Genomic DNA, 22,312 nt, shown 5'->3' on the forward strand with positions numbered 1-22,312 from the left:
TATACCCAGAGGTCTCAGGGTGGCTCACAGAATTAATGGTTTAAAAATATATATGCAATATATATGCATGTGCTATTTCAGCCCAGCTTCCATTTTCAATTTTGATCATCAGCACAACAGAGTGGGCAGTGCTTTGTGTAGGAAAACATGCATGTTAAAAATTGGCTCGAAGCGTGTTGCTAGCTGTTAATCAGGTCTGATTCAACATCCAGAAAAGGAGAGCTGGCTCCTTCAACCCAACTCAGAAGCTTCTGGCAAGGCATATAAAGCTTAGGAGTTGAATACCAATACAGTAGATCCTCCTACCTCAATGAGAGGCTCACAACAAACTTTAGATCCAGTTCAACAGGGGTCAGGGAAGAATTACCTTTTTGCCAGAGGGCAGGGTACAATAAGGTCAACAAGCTCTGAAGAAGATATTCAGTGCACAAGTACAAGGGAAAGTTAAGGGCTGGGCTCATCATTTTACCCACACCCAGAGAATTGCCTGCCAGATTTATAATTAGTTAGTTCGAAGGGATCAGTCACGGGCTCTAGAGATAGATATAAGACTACAGGCGTTCAGGTGCATTTATGGTTAGATGAACAAGCAAGGAAGTCTTGGAGAATATGCTTCTTCCATGGATGCACAAAAGTCCATCTATCCATACCCCATATAAGTGTCTTGAACATCCCAACAACCCATACAGAAAGCAAGACACTCCAGAAGTCACACTTAGAATGGGGACCCCATCACAACGCCCCCCCCCCCAGTGCCAGTCTCAGAGCTTTTGTTGCCAACAAATGACAGGCACTGCTAACTTTGTTCTGGGACGTTACAAACTAGAAAGTGGTAAGTTAGGTATCTTCATATTTATTCCTTTGTTAAATTTGCATCATGTTCTTCTGTCAAATGTTCCTCATGGGACAAGTTCCATTTTTAACCCGTGTATTCTTGTTCTCTGAACTTCATTAAAGCTATTTCATATCCACAGCAGTTGACTTCTCCCTGCTTAAGTTCACACACACAGAGACCCCATGTACAGTGATACCTCGGATGTCGAACGGAATCTGTTCCGGAAGTCCGTTTGACTTCCAAAACATTTGGAAACCAAGGCACGGCTTCCGATTGGCTGCAGGAAGCTCCTGCAACCAATCAGAAGTCGTATCAGATGTTCAGGTTCCAAATAACATTTGCAAACTGGAACACTCACTTCCAGATTTGTGGCGTTCGGGAGCCAAAACATTTGAGTTGCAAGGCGTTCGTCAACCAAGGTACAACTGTACTTTGTAGTTTAGAGTTCCATCCAGCAGACAGTGTGTCAGAGGACCAACAACGTAGCAGGAATAGCATCACCCAGGGTGCTGTGGTCAGGTGGGAGGATTAATGAGAGCAATTGTTATAGGCAACACGTCTACAGCCCAATCCTATTTGCTTACTAACGGCATTTACTGCCTTTCTGCCAGGGCATTCTGGGCAGTTTACTATTTAAACTCAAGCCAAAACAAGTAAACACACAAGGCAAAACAGAACACATTCCAGGTGAGTGCTGGTCTCCTCAGAAGCAGGCTGCACAAGCTCCCTGGCCCAGGTGTTCCCCTCTAAGTACAAAAAGGAACGTGTGATACTTAACTGCAGCTATGAGCAAACTGAAGTTTCTAATTGTTCAAAGACAGAGGAAAGAAATAATTTGGCCATACAGTGACCGGCGCACACCTTTACTATCATGGTAACTGGCCAGTAGAAACAGTATCATGGTGGGCGCTTTGTCTCGCTGTGGGTGGCTAACCTGCAGCACTCCAGATGTAAGAGGCCAACTCCCATCCACACTGGCCACTGGCCATGCTGTATGGGGCCAAAGGGAGCTTTGGGACACGACCCTGATCATACTACATGCAGCTGAACCTAACCCTTTTCAGCCAGCATGTTCAGTTCAGTCAAACGAAGTGGTCTGAGTGAAGACTGGGACAAGAACATGTGATTTGAGCAGGCTTGCATTAGGAGATGTAGGTATGAAATGGGCCCTATTAAAGACAGCAAGCTACTAGCTAGCCAGATATAGCAGTTTTATAACATTCCAAGTGTTGAATTTAACGCAGGCAAAGGTTACCTTGAACAGCAGTAATATAAGAGCATTGTGCAACACATTTGTTGTTAAAGCAGCATGTTGTAATACCAATGAAACTATATTCACAGCTGCATCAATTTTCACCCATGATATATTTTTTTTCCAGAGTAAGAAGGGGACTTTGGGGAGCACAAAAAATACCACCTCTGTGTAGTCCGTGTTTTGTACTTTTAAACAGCTGAAGTTAATAAATGTCCCTTTTTAGCTTTCAGCTTTGGTAATGCTAAACATCCAATCAGTTCTTCAGATTTTGCTATAGGATATCACCAGTGCAAATAAATTGCCTTTACTAGGAATTTGTGGGTGGGGAAAGAACACTTTGGTATTCGAGTCAATGCTCCTAGCCCTTGCCACTGAGAAATGGGGGACACACCAAAACAAGAAAGAAGATATAAACTCAATTGCAGTGGTTCATTGCAAAGGCATACTCCCATCCAGGGAACACTCTGCACCCCTTTGAAACATGGAGGAGGGGAGGTTTTTTGGAGCTCAAACCAGTTTATAAAGATCTCTCAGCCAAGCAAGCCTTCCTCCCCTCAGTTCTAGTATTAATTAGCTGCTGGCTGCCACTGTTCCAACCCCAGACTCAATGCCCAGAGCACCACCACTGTGCTGCCTCACAACTGATGGCACTATAAGGATGCCTGCTTGAGACTTTGCCAGAAATCCCCACTCTCAGAAACACTCATCGCCCCATGAAAGTGGAACAAGTGCCTTGAGGAGCTGCTATATTCAGAATTTGTTTCCTTAAGATGAGATGGCTATGAAACGGGCAACTGAACTTGCACATTAAGAGAGACATTTTGAAAAGGATGGAGCAAATTTAGTCTATAGCCAACATTACAAGGTTGTGAAATGCAGTCATACCTTGGCTTTGAACAGCTTAGTTCTTGGACGTTTTGGCCCCCGAATGCCGCAAACCTGGAAGTGACTGTTCTGCTTTGCGAACTATTTTTTGAACCCAAACGTCCAATGGGGATTCTGCAGCTTCCGATTGGCTGCAGGAGCTTCCTGCAGCCAATCAGAAGCTGCACCTTGGTTTCCGAACGTTTTTGAAGTCGAACAGACTTCCAAAACGGATTCTGTTCAACTTCCGTAGTACGACGGTATATAGTGCAGACAAATGAGTATTGCATTCTCCATAACGTAATGTTTGACACCAGACAATTTTCCTGATGACAGGTCAGGGAGTGGGGAGAAATAAATGGCAGGAATATTCGGAGGCCTGAGGCATGCTTTCCCTTTCTTCATGCAGTCCTATATGTGAAGAAAGGGAAGAGAGGGAGAGACAGAGGAAAAGGAAAGCTATATTATGATGGTGCCAAAACAGCACAATATAGAATACTATACACGCACCCATATGCAACGCTATACAATAATGCTGTGTATTGAATGTATGGTATATATACACTATGTATAGCATTATAGCGCACATGTGTGTGTGTACCAAAATGGCTTCCCATAAATTATCCATTCCATTTTTAGGAAGCAAAATTGGGGAGGGAGAGGCATATCTTCCAAATAGTCTCCGGGGTGTGGGGGGGTGTGGAATTCTCCAACAGATTTGGGGTGGCAAGGGAAAAAAGACAAATTCTCAGAAATTCTTGCAAATCATTTAGCTTAATTTTAATATTGAATTAAAATACATTATTAATTCATACTGGTGAATGCAGGAAGCAAAGGGCTAAAGCAAAGAATGGAAGGCATAGGGGACATTGCATTCTTCAGCAGTTTCAAAGAAGCCCAAAAGAAAACCCACATGCTAAATAGTGCAGGAGGAAAATCTCTCCCTCCCTGTTTCTGCCCCACTGCTCACTCTCAGAGAGCTCCCGTCTGCTAATGATCTACACAACTTAGTCTAGGCAGAATGAGGTTTCCTGTGCCGGCCAATTCTTTTTCCAGCATTTTCCCTTTTCCAGCCTTCTCCCACCCCCATCTTCTGCACCCCACTCCTCTGTTTTGGAGGAGAGGGGTGCAAAATCTGGAATTTAATAATTATAATGGTGACCCTACCTTGAGACATCTGAGTTGTCTCACAATGTTGTCTGACTTAAGTGTCTCTGCTAAAATCAACATCGCTCACTACAGTTCCAACATCGCTCACTGCAGTTCCTCACTGCTGCTGCTTTAACTCTCATTTGGAAAATATTTACAAGCTAGCCAAAAGATCTGGGAGTTATTAGACAATTAGCGGAGGCTAAAATGGTTCCTTACTGTTCCCCTGCAGGAGAAGAGGGAAGTTTTGCACAGCCAACTGTCTTTCACACATGCATCTTTTAATTATTGCCATATGAAGCTCCCTTCCCTGCATGCGGCAAGTGCTGAAGCTTTCCATAACAGGACTTTAACACTATTTTGCCCACAGCCCCAACTATCATACTAGTAATTATGGACAAAGAAAACAACCCAAGATTCCTAAATGAGCACATGCAGATTATGCACAGGTGTTTCTCATCATTCATGGGCAAATCCTTCATCTGTTGATGCGTCTCTCGTGATCTATTGCATTCTTCTCTTTAAAACTTATTCAGTAGGTGCTTTGGGCTTAAGTTAGCATTGCTGAATTCTGAAGTAATCCAAGTTGCTTAGACAAGTTCTTAACACAGCTCTGAACACTTGTACAGTGGTACCTCAGGTTACATACGCTTCAGGTTACATACGCTTCAGGTTACAGACTCCGCTAACCCAGAAATAGTGCTTCAGGTTAAGAACTTTGCTTCAGGATGAGAATAGAAATCGCACAGCAGCAGCGCAGCAGCAGCAGAAGGCCCCATTAGCTAAAGTGGTGCTTCAGGTTAAGAACAGTTTCAGGTTAAGAACGGCCCTCCGGAACGAATTAAGTACTTAACCCGAGGTACCACTGTATTTCCATTTAAGTTCTATAGCCACAAAAACTCAAAAAAATTGCAGGTGGGAAGTGGACAGACTTCTGAATTCACTTCGCCTTCCCATGAGTGGTTAGGCTTAAGGCTAGAACAAGGAAGAGATGGGTATGGAAGGGCTTGGAGATGTTAAATCTCAGAATACAGGCCCAGATAGCACACTCCCGCGTAAACGTATTTCAGCCAGCATGGTAACCAAAACATCTGAAAGACACGACTCCCACCATCCCCGACTAGTAGCCATGCTGGATGGTACTGGTGAGAGTTAAGAGTCCAAAACATGTGGAGGGCACCAGGTTGATGGGAAGGTTTTGGACCAGCCAGTGCAAGTTCTTGTAAACAAATGGTGAGATCAGGACACTGTTCCTGCAGACTTCAACACCTTTCCACATTGCCTTGTAGGCACATGTGAATGGGGCATGCCATAGGAGCCAACTCCATGGGGCCAAGGTCACTTCGGCCCCAATAAAATATTTGAGGGGTCCAGGTCCCCTCAAAACTAGTGGGCATTGCCATTCAAATGGCATGTGTGTGCTGTGTCATGTGACCAATTATGTGGGGTGGGGCTTACCTGGCCACCCAACAATATTTTATTCAAGTTGGCACCCCCGGGGCATGCTATGATATATCTCATCTCCTTCCTTGCTCCTTTGTATGTATACATGCTAATTCTGGCTCTGCAAAAGCTGAATGATAATTCCGCAACTTCAACCATTTGCAGTTTACATGGTGTTTCAAATAAGGGTTGAGTTTTCTTGAAGCATATTATAGGAATGGCTACAGCCAACCACAAGACTGCTAAGCTGTTTTACAAAATGTTGATAGGAGACTACAAGCAGGCATTAAACAGTCCTACATGCAAGCAGTCCTCAGTTTACTCCCCAGCAGCTCCTGTTGAAAACAGGCCAGGAAGCAAGTGATAGGAATGACACCAGCCTGAAAAACTACTGCAAGCCAAGGCTTTAAACTCAATGGGAAAGGGCTGTAGCTCAGTGGCAGAGCACACGCCATGTGCGCCGAAGGAGCTGGGATTAAGCCTTGACATTTCCAGGTAGGGTTGGAAACTCCCCCTTTCTGAAAACTTAGAGAGCCACTGCTAGTCCATGTAGGCAGTACTGGGGCTGATGGAAGTTGTAGTCCAACAACATCTGGAAGGCTGGGAAAGGCTGACTCAAAGTATGATTTATTATTATTGAAATAAGACAGGACCCAAATTAATTCTTTGTGTGTAAGCAAGAAGACTGGTCCCTGCTCCAAGCTGGTCACAATTTACCTTTAAACAGGTGGTATGCAAAGAAAGGGGCAAGTGCTTAGAAATCATTTTAGTATCTTTAGATATGGAGGGTCTTTGCATCTCTAGGGATAAGGCCCAAGGGATTAAGCAAAAGCTTCTTCCAGATCTACACAACAACCACCTTGCTCAAAATAAAATGCCCCCACCCCTTGTCAATCCAACAGTTAAGCCAGAGAACTGAATACACAGGAAATGTTTATAGATTTTATTAGGTACGGCCTTGGCTGGCCTTCAGAGGGCTCAGCACACAATAGTCAGGGGAACAGCCAAAGTCAGCTTGAGCTCTGACCCTAAAGGGGCCGAGATGATCTCTCGCTTCATTCCCAGGATAGTTTTTCCATGTAGTGGAAGTTAGACCTTTACCATCCTTGAAACACAGGAATGGGAGAGGCAAAGAACACACACAGTTTGAGGAAACATTTAACTATTCTTCTGTGGAATACTGCTTATGCAATGCAGGCAAACCTTCGCCAGCCTGATGTCCTCTAGATGCTTTGAACTTCAATCAGTCCAAGCCAGCATGGACAATGGAAAAATTGGTGGAACTTTTAGTACAACATCAAGGGCTCTATGCTGGGGAAAGAGGCATGAGCAGTTTTTCCCCCCACTGACAAGGTCCAGTTGGGCATCATAATCTAATACTGAACTGCACAACAGTCCTGTGGTTCTTCACTTGTCACCTCCTACAGTACAAATCTTTTTGTTTTGTTTTTTAACCAGCTTACCCCAGCTGGTAAAAGATTCTCGTTCTATTTAAAGGAACACCTACTGGAAGAGAATGAACATTAAGCAGAACCTCTCTGTCATGGTACTTTACAGTTTCTTTTCCAGGATCCCTTGCCTGGAGGAAGGGACAGGGCACGCTAAAGAAGGTAAAGATGATATAATAAGGTCCATGAATCTTTCAACAACACATAGGGAGGAATTGAGGCCACAGGCAGCAGCCTTGCTCACTCTTGGAATCAGAATGCCAATCACTGTGCTGAATCGATCAAGAAGGATGCCCGGAGTTCAGCTGGGACTTTGAAGCTTTGTAAAAACCTAATACAGTGGTGCCTCGCAAGACGAAATTAATCCGTTCCGCGATTCTCTTCGTCTAGCGGTTTTTTCGTCTTGCGAAGCAAGCCCATTGACGGCTTAGCAGATTAGCGCTATTAGCGGTCTAGCGGCTTTTAGCGATCAGCTGAGAGGCGGCTTATCAGCGGAACAGCTGATAAGCGGCTTAGCGGCTTAGGAAAGGGGGGGGAGCGAAAAAACCCGCGGGAGCTCGCAATATTTTTTCGTCTTGCGAAGCAACCCCATAGAGAAATTCATTTAGTGAAGTGCCTCCAAAACGGAAAACCCTTTCGTCTAGCGGGTTTTTCGTCTTGCGAGGCGTTCGTCTTGCGGGGCACCACTGTACTTGGCAGCAGTTAGGACCTATGCCAAATCTACCAAGGACTTGTTCACACAATTTCTCATACAGGTAATTTAGCTCACCATTGTTCATAAGCAATGTTGTGAGATATCAAACCCTTTTGAGGTATGCAGACCCCCCCCCCCAGATTTCCTTACACACAATAGGCATAAAGGTAAAGTACACAGTAGATGAATATAAAAACTTTCCAGAATCTCTCAGCTACCTTCATGTTAATGTGAGCTCTTGAAGTTAGGCAGTTTATTATTCCCTCCCTTCTCTGGTCAAGTGTACATCGCAGACAAATCTGTGCCTGCATAGAGATCCAGGCTGCTGCAATGGGGGGAAGCAGAACTGGAGAGAACTCGTTTTCCATTTGATAGCATACAGCACTGCAGAAGTGCTAAGGATCTCTTTACTCAAAAACAGATGGGCTTAAACAAACTGCAGATTAAATCACTTGGGATCTCTTGCATTTGGACACTGGATCAGTTTGAGGCTACATTTAATATCAGTAAAGATACTGCAGCGTTATTTTTCACTTTTGTGCTACTTCTGTTTTTTAAAAAAAAAAAATGCAGCAGCTTTGGAGTTCAAAATGCTGCAGAGTGCAGCTCCAATTCCTCCATTTAGGAGTAATATATTCTGCTGTAACAGAATGAAGCAATTTAAGCACTGTGTATGTGTGTCCAGTTTAGGTACACTGTATTCAGTGCAGATGTCTGGAGCTCCTCCTCAGTAAGATTACAGCAGATACTATAACTTTTATTTGACACATGCATTGCAGGAAACACATTTCCATTTATTTCAGTGCAAACTGAAAATATTGACACTAGTATGCACAGGAGTGTGGGATATTTCCAAAATAACTGGGTATCTCAATAGGAATGCTTGAGTAAAATAGGAGTGCTTATTCATGTAGTACCCCTCTCCCTAATGCAGAGTCCTGCATGCCATCAAAAACCAGGAACCTATGCAGGCCACCTGAAACAGCAGGTTCACCAGGCAGCATCTAGTAACAGTTTCTGTGGTCTGGAAGTCCTGCATGTGCTTTTATAGTACAGTTCTGCCTTGCGTGATGTACATGCAGCAGTTACTTTCCTTGGAAGCATCCAGCACTGGCCAGTGCCCAAGTCTGTCCATAAAACAGCACAGCCAGCCATTAGTTCCTGAAGTTTCCACTTCAGCTTTATGCTTCCGTGGCACGCTGGACCTCTCAGCCAAGAAGCACCCAAGACTACAAGAGCAACCATATGAGAGGCAGAGAAGATTCATCATCATCCAGTTCAAGCCACCACTACATTCATAGGAGATAATTCAGTCCCTGGCATAGCAAGTAAAAAACATATGGAGATTTGAGTACGGCCACAAATGAAAGGCATGGGTTCACTGGAAGAGAAAGATAAAACCTGGTATGTACAAGGGCTGGGGAAATAAAAAAAACCAAAAACACATGATCCCGCATATTAGGAGAATGTATGTAACTGAGCAAGGAAGTAAGATGTTCAGTGGACTCCAAGGGACCTGAACTGAAGAAGAGGAGCCCTGTCGGATCAGGCCAAAGGCCCATCTAGTCCAGCATCCTTTGACCAACCAGATGCCTTTAGGAAACTTAGTTTATATGAAGATGTTTCCTCTCATACAAGAGACAGACTTCCATGCCCAAGTTTTCTTATCACATTCATGCCCCATCAAGACTGCTGTATTCCTCAAGCAGAGACCAGGATGGGATGAGGCATACTGAACTTCAGAAATTTCCTTGTGCAAGCAACCACCCTATATTATTAACCATTATTCAAAAACATCAGTCTTCTTGACGGAAAAATCATTTGCCATCCCAAATCCACGTGAAGCACTTATAGAACAGGGGCAGGATCCAAGGAACATTTTCTGGTTGTCTCCTCACTGCTATGTAGGCCAAATGTGACAGGTGGCAGGGTTGTGCACCTGTCAATCACCTGACATCACTATGACATCAGGTGATGCTGCACTTTGAAGCCCCAATTGTTAGGGCTTCCAAGGCTGTTTGAAAGCATTTTGCGGTTTGCGATGGGCTTTCAGACACCCACGCAGCCCCTGCTCCTGTTTCAGCCTCTGGGATTTTTTTTTTTTTAATTCCTTTTGGATGGACCAGCTGTTTGCAGGAGGAGTCCCATGCACAGTCGGTCCTTCCAAAATGTACCGCTTCCAAAATGAGCTGCTTTCTTTGGCTGTGTGTGCCAAGCTGGGTCCTATGTGAGCTGCTCCTTTCGACTCCTGGTTTTGGAAGTTGAAAGGGGCCGCTTCAAAGAGCAGCACAGAGAGTGAGAAGCAGTCTCCATTCAAGGAAAACTGCTTCCTCCTCCTTCAGCAAGGCACACTCCTCCTGGCCATCAGCCGAAGGGGAAGCAAGAGCATTCCTTGCTCCAACAAAGGAACAATTGGGAGCCTATTTCAAGCTACCCACTGAAGCCCTGTCATTATCAGGCAGGGCAAGATTAGCCCATAGTCCAGAGATTCCCCAGCCCTGCCCGAGAATTTCCTCAAGTATGCCAGTACCACCGTGTCCCAGTTCCCAAGCTACAGCACACATGGTACCATCTCAGAAGGAACTGGAAGGGTGATGTCTGCAAATCATGCTTGAACATCCAACCAACAGGTCAATTACTTTGGCCAGATCCATCCATAGCACAGTCACTTTGACATCCTCCACTGTAGAACACAATAAGTCAAAATCACATCCTGGCAGCAGAGGGGCTCAGAAGCTCTCCTCTTCTCCGATAAAATGGCAACACAGCAGAGCCGACATGCCCAGAATACAGCTCTGTGCTAAAGACTTGGCAACGCATTGGAATGCAACAGCTGCAGTCGACACCAGAAAGGCTTCTCAACAGTTCACCTCTATTTACAATACACGTTTCTGATTACACTCCGAGAAACCCCAAGTTCCTTGGGTGAGTCATGCCTGCACACACATCCCTCCAAACACAAATGGCGCACGCACACACACATACACACACCCCAAGCTAAGCACAACTGCCACAGGAGCTTGCTCTCAAGGGGGCCTATAGATGACCAAGATATCGTTTTACAGATAACACAATCCATCACTGTGTCCACCCAACACCAGCAGGTCTGTCCATCTTAAGTGCCACATGCTGGCAGCCATTGCAAAAGGGGTGCTCTAACTGCTTCCAAGACAGTCTGAGTTGTCAACTTTTGCTCTCCAGCCTCTATCAATGAATCCCCAAAGTGACTATTTTTGAGATCACTTCCCTTGCAAAAAAAAAAAAAAAAGCCAACTCAAAAATTTCCATGAAGCCAGCTGTCACCCCAGTCATGCTCCATGCCCACAGCTAGTTCTTCCACTCTGAGGTCTAAGGACACCACCACTTCATGCTCATGCCTGACACACAGCTGCGTCACTGCTGCTCGCATCTCACATCAAGCCGGTGTCTTTTCATTCATCTCAGGAGTATGGCCATATATTGAACTTCTGCCTTCTAGCTAAAACACAACATTTGGGGGTATGTCATGCAGCAAGAGGTGCTTTCTAACAGCTGGACATGCCACCTTCTCAATCTTCTAGATTAACAGGGCAATTTCAGCCAGAATGCGACTCGGATCAAGAAAGGGGCTGTAGGACTGAAAAGAAACTCAGCCTGGCTTCATGTGGGCGGGGGACTCTGAACTTTGATTCCAGATAGGTGCTGGCTGCTCTGAAACCAGCTGGCTTTAGACAAAAAAAACCAGCCTTGAAGTGGAAAGTCCCTTTCACTCTCAAGGGAAACATTTCCCAGCACTGCCTCGGTGAAAGGAGGAAGTCTTCACCTATTGAACTTCTACCTGCCGTTCAAAGGAGCAGGAACTCTGCCGGAAATCAGTAGCAAATCTACCCACACCCCAGAGCTTTCCCCTCCCACTGCTTTATGCCCCCAGCAAACCTACCACTGCCAACAGGAAATGGAACAGAAAAGATTAATCATTAGCGTAGAATTAAGGGGAGGAAGGCAAAGGAGACTCGGAGGGGGGGGGGGATGAAGCGATCGTAGAGGCGGACGACTCCTGTTTTAATATTACTTCTCAAAGCTGGCTCTCCGCTGTGACGACGTGGCCCCTCTTCCCGCCCCCCGAATCAATAGCGCCAGCCTTATCCTCAGGTGCCCACACAAAGCGGATCAACCCTTAATAACACCTCGACGCGGGAAGGAACCCCGTCACGTGGGAACCCCAGAGGGGCGATCAACCCAGTGGGATCGCCGTGTCCAAAAACTAATATTTCGGGAGGACGGTGGCGGGGGGAGGGAAGGGAATAACACTAAGGAGAAGCATCCCCAACAAGCAAAAGATCCGGAAGAGGGGGAAAGACGTTTCCTCGACCTAATAATGGAGGGAAAGGAGCAACGACCCTCCCCCGCCTCGCTCCTCAATGTAGCGCGTTAGATACCCTCGGCAGAGCAACCCCCCCCCCCCGCACGCGCGCACACCCCTCTCACAGACTCCTGCAATCTGGTCGTAAAGAACCGGCAGGCAGGAACCGAATCCCGATTACCTGCAACAGGAGACGCAGAAGAAGCGACGCGCAGCGCCTGCCCAGCCTCGCGTGCCGCGGAAAATGCAAGGCGATGTGGCTTCGGCGAGACTTGGCTTCTCTTCTCCGCCCCAGCTGCTTCCAGTCCTCCTGATCAGGAGGAGTCAGCGGCGGCGGCGGCAACGGCCAACCCCCTGGGGCAGCCCAGAGACGCCTCGCACACTTAACCCTCTGCTCGCCCGAGGGAAGGAGGCAGAAGCAGCAGCACCGCCCATCCTGCGCGGAAGGGAATTCTCCTTTCACCTTGGGCTTCCCGGGCCTTCTGCAAGCTCCTGTGCAGCAAGGCTGGGGAGTTGGGGGGTGGGCTGGCTGGCTGGCTGAGGACTGAGAGCAGCATGCCAGCCGCACTGGCTCAGGCTGCCCAATTGCCTTTGCACAGGGAAGGCTGCCAAGTGCACCTCTCCGGGAATGTGCTTCTGCAGCCTCGGTGAGAGCGAGGCTGGAGGGGCCTGCGCGGAGCTTTGAGAGCAAGGGTGGCACCGTGCAGAGGAGCCAGGCTCCCCGATGCCTGCCGCAGGGTTGCCAAGTGCACCTTTCTGGGAAAGTGCTGAATAGTCAGAGCTGAGCACAAGGAGGGTGAGAACAAAGGAGCGCATAATAAGCACGCGGAAGGAAAGTCAGGATCTAGTATCGGGGTGTTCCTCAAGACACAGGGCGATTACATTACCTGCAAGCTTGCTCGTCGCAGAAGGTGGAAAGCAAGCAGCGCAAAGAAGCCTCAGGGCAAGCTCAGGCAGGGAGCACGAGATGCGGGAAGCGAGGAGAACTCCCCACACGCACATGCAGGAAAGCAAATGAGTGGGCGAGGGACAGTGGAGACCAGCGGAGGCAGCAGTGGAAAAAGCCAAAATCACCCACATCTCCGCGTCAACGGAAAGGAAAGGAAAATAAGCGAGGAAAGCCAAGGGGCACCCAAGACACATCGGAAAGGAACTGCCCCGCCCAAAAAAAAACACCCCAGTCCATCTGCAGCAGAATTTAGGGGTGGGGGGTCAGCAAATCAGAAAGAGACATAGAGACATACACCCCAGCCCCAGCAGCACCCAACCCACAAAGAAACAGCGTCGTGTGAGAATTGGAGCGCATCAAACATCAGTCCTGTTCAAGGAGAAGTGCAGTCAGCGCCGGAGGCAGGAAACCAACAGCAAGCTTTTCGCAGAAACGAAAAGCAAAATTAAGCAAAGTAAAGAACATGTTCAAACAAACAAACCCATATTGGGGATGATCTGCGCATTTGGGATCGGCATGTGAAAAACCCCTGAGTGGAATCTGGCCCTCAGTGGGCTGTGAGAAAAAAGAAAGATCATTTATCACCTCACATTCAGTGGCAAGGCCTCCACTCCCACGAAGTTCTTAGAATGACCACCCCTCAGACTCCAAAATGAATCCAATTTTTGGTGTGTTCCCCACCCCCCACCCCAACAAGGTTTGCCAACGTTGCTGGGACACAAAGGTAAAGGTAAAGGGACCCCTGACCATTAGGTCCAGTCGTGACCGACTCTGGGGTTGCGGCGCTCATCTCGCTTTATTTAACCAAGGTTTCTTCTTGGTTTAATCCTGGTTGCCAATTAGTTTTTGTACCCAATTCAATAGTGCTGCTGTTGACCTATAAAGCCTCACATGGCTCAGGACCTCAGTAACTTAAGGACCACTTCCCCACATAAGAACCAAACTGGACCCTGTGATAAGGCCCCTCTTTGTGTCTCCACTCCCTGAGAGGCTTGGAGGGACAATACAGTGCTACCTCAGGTTACATACACTTCAGGTTACAGACACTTCAGGTTACAGACACTGCCAACCCAGAAATAGTACCTCGGGTTAAGAACTTTGCTTCAGGATGAGAACAGAAATAGCATGATGGCGGCACGGCGGCAGCAGGAGGCCCCATTAGCTAAAGTGGTGCTTCAGGTTAAGAACAGTTTCGGGTTAAGAATGGACCTCCGGAACAAATAAAGTTCTTAACCCAAGGTACCACTGTACGAGAATGGGCCTTTTATGCGGTGGCTCCCTGCTTGTGTAATGCTGTCCCCAGAGAGGCTTGCCTGCCACCATCATTACATATCTTTAGGTGCCAAAACATTCCTCGTTATCCAGGCCTTAAGCCATTAAATAATCTATGGCCTGTTAAATGTGATTATTTTATAATTATGCTGACTATTATTGTGCTCTGTATTGCATTTATTAATATTATGCTCCATAAACTATGTTCTTAATGTTGTACCCTGCCCTGGGAACTTTGGATAAAGAGCTGTACAGGCAACTCCCCACTTGCATGGGGTCAGGACTGCTGACACGTGCACAGTTTTGGGTGCTGGAAGGGGGTGGTGGCAGAACAGAAGGGACATAAACATATCCTGTTGATGCGTGCAGTGGCTGGGAACAGAATCTCCCCTGCACACTCCCAAAATCTGCCCTAGAGAGGATTGGGGGAGGACAATTTGGAGCAGATTTGGGGGGCACCCAGGGAAAGGAAGGAAAAGCTCCCATTGCATGAACAGTACTCTGCTCATGCAGCACTGCATACAACCCATGTTCTCCAAGCTTCTTTCTCCCAAAGGATGGCTTTGCAGTACCTGTGGGAGTATTCTTAGTTTCCTCTAGGCATAAACAATTTGCGTGTTCCAGCTCTAAAGCTTGATGTGCAAAGCACATTCCTCAGATTGAGGGTAATTTGGCTTGGAAGAAATATGTTGGAATTGAATGTTTGTTTGTTGAAGAGCAAAACCTGTATGTCTAAATGTTTCTGCACACCTGGCCATGGTAACCTCTTTTAACAAGTGCTATTTTTCTAGAAAATGAGGTACTGTAACTCACTATGAACATTATGAACTCTTTCTCTTTGAATGGTGAGCTCCAGCTGAAAAAATGCCCTGAATATAATGTCATTAATTGAGTGTTTATTATAATGATTAAATGCTTGGGTTTGTAAGATTACTTAATTATTTTCTTCACTTCCTGTTGTGTTCACCGTATTAGTGTGCCTACTAATAAACAGAGGGAAACTGCTAAAATGGGCTAGTTTTTCTGCTTTATCTGGGGACTCTTTGCTACCCTTCTTCTAATAAGAGCTAGGGATCTACCTCATTTACTCCAGAATTGTTCCAGTATTTTTAAGGCTGCGATCCTACGCATACTTATCAGGGGGTACGCTCCATTGAAATCAATAGAAATAAATTTGAATAAAAAATCATGGGATCAGATTGCAAGATTACAATGCCTACCTGAGAGTTTAACTCCACTATAGAACTTGCCTCTGAGCAGATTTAATTAAGCCTTACCCTCTGCTGGAGTAAAAATGATTTGGCTATTGCAGCCAAACAGAAACTTGGTACAATCCAGCAATGCTTAAGTGTTTTTAAATCCCATGCAATATAAGAGAAGTTAATGTGTGCATAACTTTCTCCTTTGATGTAACTGGGGTTATTATTAGGACGTCAATTGCTTATTAAAATTTATAACAGGAATGCTAATAATACGTGTCTGGGATGTCTCATAAAAAGATTGAGGAAACAGTTGAGTTAAGCCAGTTGTTTGGAGAGGATATAAAGCCAAACTTAATGTTTTTGCCAAATTCAAACACAAATCTTTATTTTCCATCTTCCCTCCTTATTTGGCTGTAATACTTATATTCCATTTCCTGCTTTAAAGCCATTGTTAAGTGTTGCCTCTTCCCTCACTCCAAAACTGCTTAATGCTTGTGGTGTTAAGGCATTGGCCCTTGAATCTCTTACTCCAAAGTAGGCTTATTTACCTGAAAGGAATTACTACAGAGTAAATGATAAGGAATCTGACTGGTCTCTTCCAGAGATCGTTTTCACTGAGAGGGACAATAAAGACAGAATCCTGTACACACTTACTGGGTAAGAAGAGGATCTGCTGAAGACTAATAGAACTTTATTTCCCAAGTAAACACAAACAAGATAGGGATACATACAATGTAACTCTCCAGACATCATTTTAAACTATTCCAAGGCCTACTGGTGGGTCCCAGCCCACTCAGAAAGTCTGGCTTAGAGAGATGCAAATTCCTGTAAGGCTCTTTGCCTTTCTATTTGTATCCATGAGCACGGCTGGTCCAATACATTTTGGCACTTGAAGCAAACCACAAAACGACAGAAGAAGCGGGTGAGTGAAGATCTACCACAAAAAAAGATCTACATTGGGAACTACTGAAGATCCTGACACCTGAGGTGATCGCCTCACCTTATCTGATGGGTGGGCTTCATGGGAGTAGCCAGAGAGGTGGGCGTGGGGCAGCTGCCCCCTCCCCAATCAAGTAAATAAATAAAAAATACTTAACTAAAAGTGGAAATCAGAGAAAGATTTTAACAGGTTTTTCTGTCCAAAGAAAGTAATCTAAAACAATTGTTGAGACATTTTATATCTGCTAGACAAGAGCCAGACATAGAATGATGACAGGTGGGTGTCCTGCTGCTGCGCCGCCGCCCCCCTCCCCCAGATCCTGGCTGCACCCATGGTGGGCTGGCCCTGTCCATGAGGCAATCTGTATCCAGAATGTCTGAGCCCTCTCTGGACTATGAGTACAGTATTGGGGAAAAGTAGTGACCTTTATAGTTGAGAGAATCCACCCTGAACTGTGCAGACTGGCAGAGGAAGATAGACTGAAGACACTGATCATCTGTTTGGTAAAGTTTTCCCCTGCCTCCTTTAAACACCCTATTTAATCTCCTACCTGTGGCACTTTGAAACACTGCAATCCAGAAAACGGGTTTACGTCCTCCCTTGAACTTGTGAGAATTCCCTTAAGGTGAACGTTCAGAACATGTCAGGATTAATAACAACATCGCCTTTTAACATGAAAGACAAAGATTTCGCAGAATGGAAACCTTCCCCTTGTAAACAAACGTGCTTGGCATTGGTGTAGTAGTAATAAAAAGTGCTTGGTGTTTAATGTATGTGGGATTTGTCCTTTGCTGAGGCTTGTAGTTAAATATTTGCATAAAATATTTTAAGCCTTCAAATGCATTTCATATTTGATTTTCACCACACATTTTGCATTAAATATACAGAGCCAACTGGATGTGTGGTAAACATTTGGGTGTAAACTAGTGCATTAATACTTGCCGCAGAAATTTCAAAAGCCTTAGGACATGTACATTGAATATAATTTTGGCTCTCCCTCTCATTTGGGGGATGGGGTGGGATATCTTGATGTCCTAACTCCTGTTACCACTTGCAAACATCTATTTACTATCATAACCTTCATGTTTGTACAGAGCCATACAGAGCCATACAGAGTCCTGAGACCACATAATGAAGGCAGGCTATGAATGCATATAAATAGAATCTCCCCCTACGGTTTGAATATAAAAAATATGTGTGCATGAAGAACTCCTGCATTCTTTGTTTGATACCAGGGTTGTCAACTGATCAGAAAAAAAGGCCAGGCCTGCTCTTTTGCTTCTAATTGCAGTTTGATATGGTGCTGTGGTCTAAACTACAAAGCCTAGGGCTTGCCATCCAGAAGGTCAGCGGTTCAACTCCCTGCAACAGCGTGAGCTCCCGTTGCTTGGTCCCTGCTTCTGCCAACCTAGCAGTTCAAAAGCACGTCAAAGTGCAAGTAGATAAATAGGTACCACTCCGGCGGAAAGGTAAACGACGTTTCCGTGCACTGGTCTGGTTTGCCAGAAGCAGCTTAGTCATGCTGGCCACATGACCTGGAAGCTGTCTGCGGACAAATGCCGGCTCCCTTGGCCAGTAAAGCGAGATGAGCGCTGCAACCCTAGAGTCGTCCGTGACTGGACCTAATGGTCAGGGGTACCTTTACCTTTACCTTATACAGAAATTAGAAGATTAAGCATCTAACAGCATTGAGATTACCATGACACCTGTTAATGTCTGCCCATCAGGCTACTCTTAGACACAGCTACAGAAGTTGGTTTTAAACGTTGGCCACCCTACTTTTAAAGCTTGCAGGAATCAAGTGCCCTTGTATGAGAGCCTGTGGAGAACCCTGATGTAGGCTAAGAGCTCCCCCTTGAGTGTCTTGTGATTTTGCACCCTTGTGGTGAACCCAGAATACCAGATACTGTAACCAAATATCTTCACCTTCATCTTCATTTGACATTCTGTTTTAATCCCCTTTCCCCCAATAACACCTCTGGTGAAAACATTTCTTTTATAAGGCAAGTCTGAAAACATTAATGAGGTGGGAGCAGCCTCTTGATTGATCTTTTAGACCATTTACATCCGAGATTGAGCTCTTCTTGTCATTGGCCCAAGCACTGATCTAGCTCTTTAAAGAGGCTGACTTTTAATTGTCTCAGTTTCCTAAATATGTGAGGCTCCCTGGAAACTATCCAACCAGGTGACCAAAGGTTTAATTTCTTTTTAGACTGATATACTGCCTTTCCACATTCCTGAACATAATCCACAGAAATGACAAAGTGCATAACAAAATTACATTACCTATAACAATTCAAAATATAGCTGCAAACAAATATAACAGTTTATCAATATGGAACATAATTAAAAACAAAGATGCTCTTTCTCTCCAAACCTTTCTTCTGTGTGAAACTCTGCATCTCTGCATGTGCTCTGAAATTTGAGCGTCTGTTCAAGCAGGCAAAAAGAAATTTTGCTGAATGACGTATACATATATATATATATATATATGCAAGGCTGTTTGTGTTGTGTTAGAGTTGCCTTCCCATTTCCTTCCTTTCCCCCCAACTAAAATTCTACATGCTTCAATATTTGGATTCGCTGATTTTAAAAGGCTTTTCTCTTATTTTTTCTCTCTGAAATCTTCCCCACATGCCATGTGATTGTTAAGCTATGCTTTCTATTCTCAGTTCTGTAAGATCTGACATCCTCTAGCCTTCAGTCAAGTAAATCTAAAGCACCCTCTTCCCACCCCCACCCCTTCATTATTCCTAGAGCTGGGCTTAAGGGAAGGGCCCTTTTCAGTTCAGCTTAGAACCGCCACCCATTACTCAGACAGCCTAGGCACTCCAAGGGGACCCAAATGAAGACAAACATTATACACATTATTTACAAGAACAAAACTTGCTCACTTGTGAGGTGAGATCATTGGAAATGGATAGTAATGAATATTGTGGTGGGGAGAGGCAGCAATAATAAAAGCCTTAAATGGCTCAGGACCACAATATCTGAAGGACTGCCTCTTCTCATATGAACCGGTCCCTGAGATTCACTTCTGTGGCCCTCCTTCATGTGCCTCCTCCTCGAGAGGTCTGGAGGGTGGCAACACGAGAACGGGCCTTCTCTGCACCGGCTCCCTGTCTGGAGAATGCTCTCCCCAGGGAAGTTTGCCGGGCGCCTTCATTATACACCTTTAGGCGCCAGGCAGAAATGTTCCTTTTTAACCAGGCCTTGGGGTGATTTGATTGACATCCTATGCCCTCTTAAAATGTGGCTCTTTTCTAAGGGGGGGGGGTTACGGGTATTATTGTGTTGTTTTTATTCTGATTATATATGTTGTGATCTTTTCTGTGAACCGCCCTGAGACCTCTGGGTATAGGGCAGTACAGTGGTACCTCGGGTTACAGACACTTCAGGTTACAGACTCTGCTAACCCAGAAATAGTACCTCGGGTTAAGAACTTTGCTTCAGGATGAGAACAGAAATCGTGCAGCAGCGGTGCAGCACCAGCGGGAGACCCTATTAGCTAAAGTGGTACCCCAGGTTAAGAACAGTTTCAGGTTAAGAACGGACCTCCAGAATGAATTAAGTTCTTAACCCGAGCTACCACTGTATATAAACTCAGTTAACAGCAGCAGCAGCAGCAGCAGCAAAAACAACGTGTAAAGTCTGGTGGGTAGTAACTGCACAAAGATTTCAGAAACTGGGTAGCAAGCAGGAGATACAGCCACAGTTACTCCTGTTCTCAGTATACATCAACAGCTCAAAAATGGCTACTAGCCCTGATGCTATTGTTCTGCCTCCACTGTCAAACGCAGTGTGCCTCTGAACACCAGTCGCTGGGAAATGCAGGTGGGCAGAGTGTTATTGCACTCATGTTCTTCTTGCAGGTTTTCCACAGGCACCTGGTTGGCCACTCTAAAAACAGGATGCTGGACTAGATGGGGCATTGGGCTGATTCAGAAGGCTCATATTACATTATTATGTACTTGTGTGGCGAAAGCATTTTGCAGCAAAGCAAAGCCCAACAGACACAGAGTATTATATACAAACATTATTCCTAGTAAACTTACAATGTTCACAGTCCTGTGTGCATATGAGCTCGATTTGGGTCTTGCCTTTCTTTCAGTTCAATATGGACAAATTAAGATTTATAATAATTGAACATGGACCCCAACAAGGTGAATATGCTGATTTTTCAGAATCTGCATCAGAGGACTGTTGCAATTTTTCTGGTAACTGGTTTTTAAATACACTTCTGAATGGCAAATATGTTGATCAAAACTGGGTGCTATATTCAAAAAAAATTCTAAGTCATTCTTTTGCTTTCCTTGTAAATTTGCAACAAACATCTCTGAAGCATATACAAATATTCGCAGTAAATCAAAGGGTTTCAATGACTGGAAGAAGCATTTCAGTCAAATTAATGATCATGAAAATGTATCAGACCACCAATATATTTTTTTATAAACGGAAGAACTTGGAAAAGGAAAAGGAAAAGTGTTGGACTTATTTATGATTCCTTACAAAAGGCAATTCAGACAGAAAAGGAGAACTGGCTGCACATTCTGAAGGTTATTTTGGACATTATTCTGCTCTTAAAGGCTATAGAGATTTTTAGCGGTCCTAATGCAGAATTCTTTTAAATCTCATAGTACTGATTAGTCATTACGATAGTGAAGTTAAAAACTATTTGTTAAATTATAAAAAGTGGGGTGTAAACTATATGCCACATAAAGTATGAAATGAATGTCTTGAATTATTGGGGGAAATGTTTGTGGTGAGCTGAATTCTAGGATTAAAAAAAAGTAATTTCCCATTGCTATTTCATTATACTCCAGACATTTCTCACCACAAACAAATGCATCAGATTATGTCCCTGTTGATACTAGAAACATTTTGACTGAGGAAAGTTTTGCAGAATTCATTGAAACAATACAGAAAACAGGCAGCGGTTTAGCGGACAAAATCACATATTAAAACAGGATGACATCAATATTAAAAATGCCAGAGGCCAAGGATATGAGAATGGGCAAATATGTCTGCCGTGTACAAAGGCATTCAAGAACTTATATTAAAACAAAAAAGCTTCACTCATGCTTATCATTTTATTACAATCGTTCCTTTTCTGCATCATAAAATACAGGGTTAGTTGAGGGGTATGTGCATTTCACATTGTTTGTCCTTGGTGCCAAGATGCCTAGATGAGCCCTGATGATCACAATTCTCTTTGGAAGAACCCTTGAAAACTGGTGGGGGGACTTCCTCTTCTGATCTGTCACAGAGCCCCATGTTAGAAACCTGTGAAGACATGCCCTTAAACTAGGGAACATTGAAGTTAGTGTCAGGACCTGCCAGGGCTAGAGCTGGGAGACTTCAGTCTATTAGAACTTCATCATCTTCTGGGTAGTATCTTCAGGTTTTGGAGTGGCTCCACCTATCTAGGCTGTCCATTGGCTGGGACCTTGTTATAATAATAATAATAATAATAATAATAATAATAATAATAATAATAATTTATTTATACCCTGTCCATCTGACTAGGTTTCCCCAGCCACTCTGGGCGGCTTCCAGCAGAATATTAAAATACAATGATTCATCCAATATTAAAAGCTTCCCTAAACAGATGTCTTCAGATGCCTTCAGATGTCTTCTAAAAGTTATTTCTTTGACATCTGGTGGGAGGGCATGTAGCACCCTGCTTGTGGTTAACGCTTAGCTGGAATGAAATATTCAACGCAGCAATAGAGAAATTAAAATAGTAATTTATTTGTCAGACAAATAAATATGAGGCACAGTGGTATATGGTTACCAAGCTCTGGCCTGGCCTCCTGCCATTCTGGCCAGCACTTATATTTCCTTAATCCAGCCCCCTTGCTCCTCCTGTGGCTGCCTCTGTCCAATCAGCCTGGTTAAAATTCCTATTGGCTGTTTGCT

At 44.8% G+C, this 22,312-nt stretch overlaps 1 protein-coding gene across 2 annotated transcripts in view; it reads right to left on the reverse strand.

Annotated features, from left to right (window-relative positions):
- The window catches only part of CD82 (CD82 molecule), a 65,512-nt gene extending 53,142 nt beyond the window's left edge, over positions 1-12,370 (reverse strand). Inside the window, exon 1 of one of the 2 annotated variants that reach the window (XM_079952649.1) lies at positions 12,212-12,370. The gene's annotated coding sequence lies outside the window, so the exon portion shown is untranslated. The remainder of the gene's footprint in view (positions 1-12,211) is intronic. The other variant, XM_079952650.1, reaches the window with a different exon arrangement.
- Positions 12,371-22,312: the final 9,942 nt, after the last annotated feature.

Source organism: Podarcis cretensis (genome assembly GCF_951804945.1).
Source record: "Podarcis cretensis genome assembly, chromosome: 1".
Classification (NCBI taxonomy): Eukaryota; Metazoa; Chordata; class Lepidosauria; order Squamata; family Lacertidae; genus Podarcis; species Podarcis cretensis.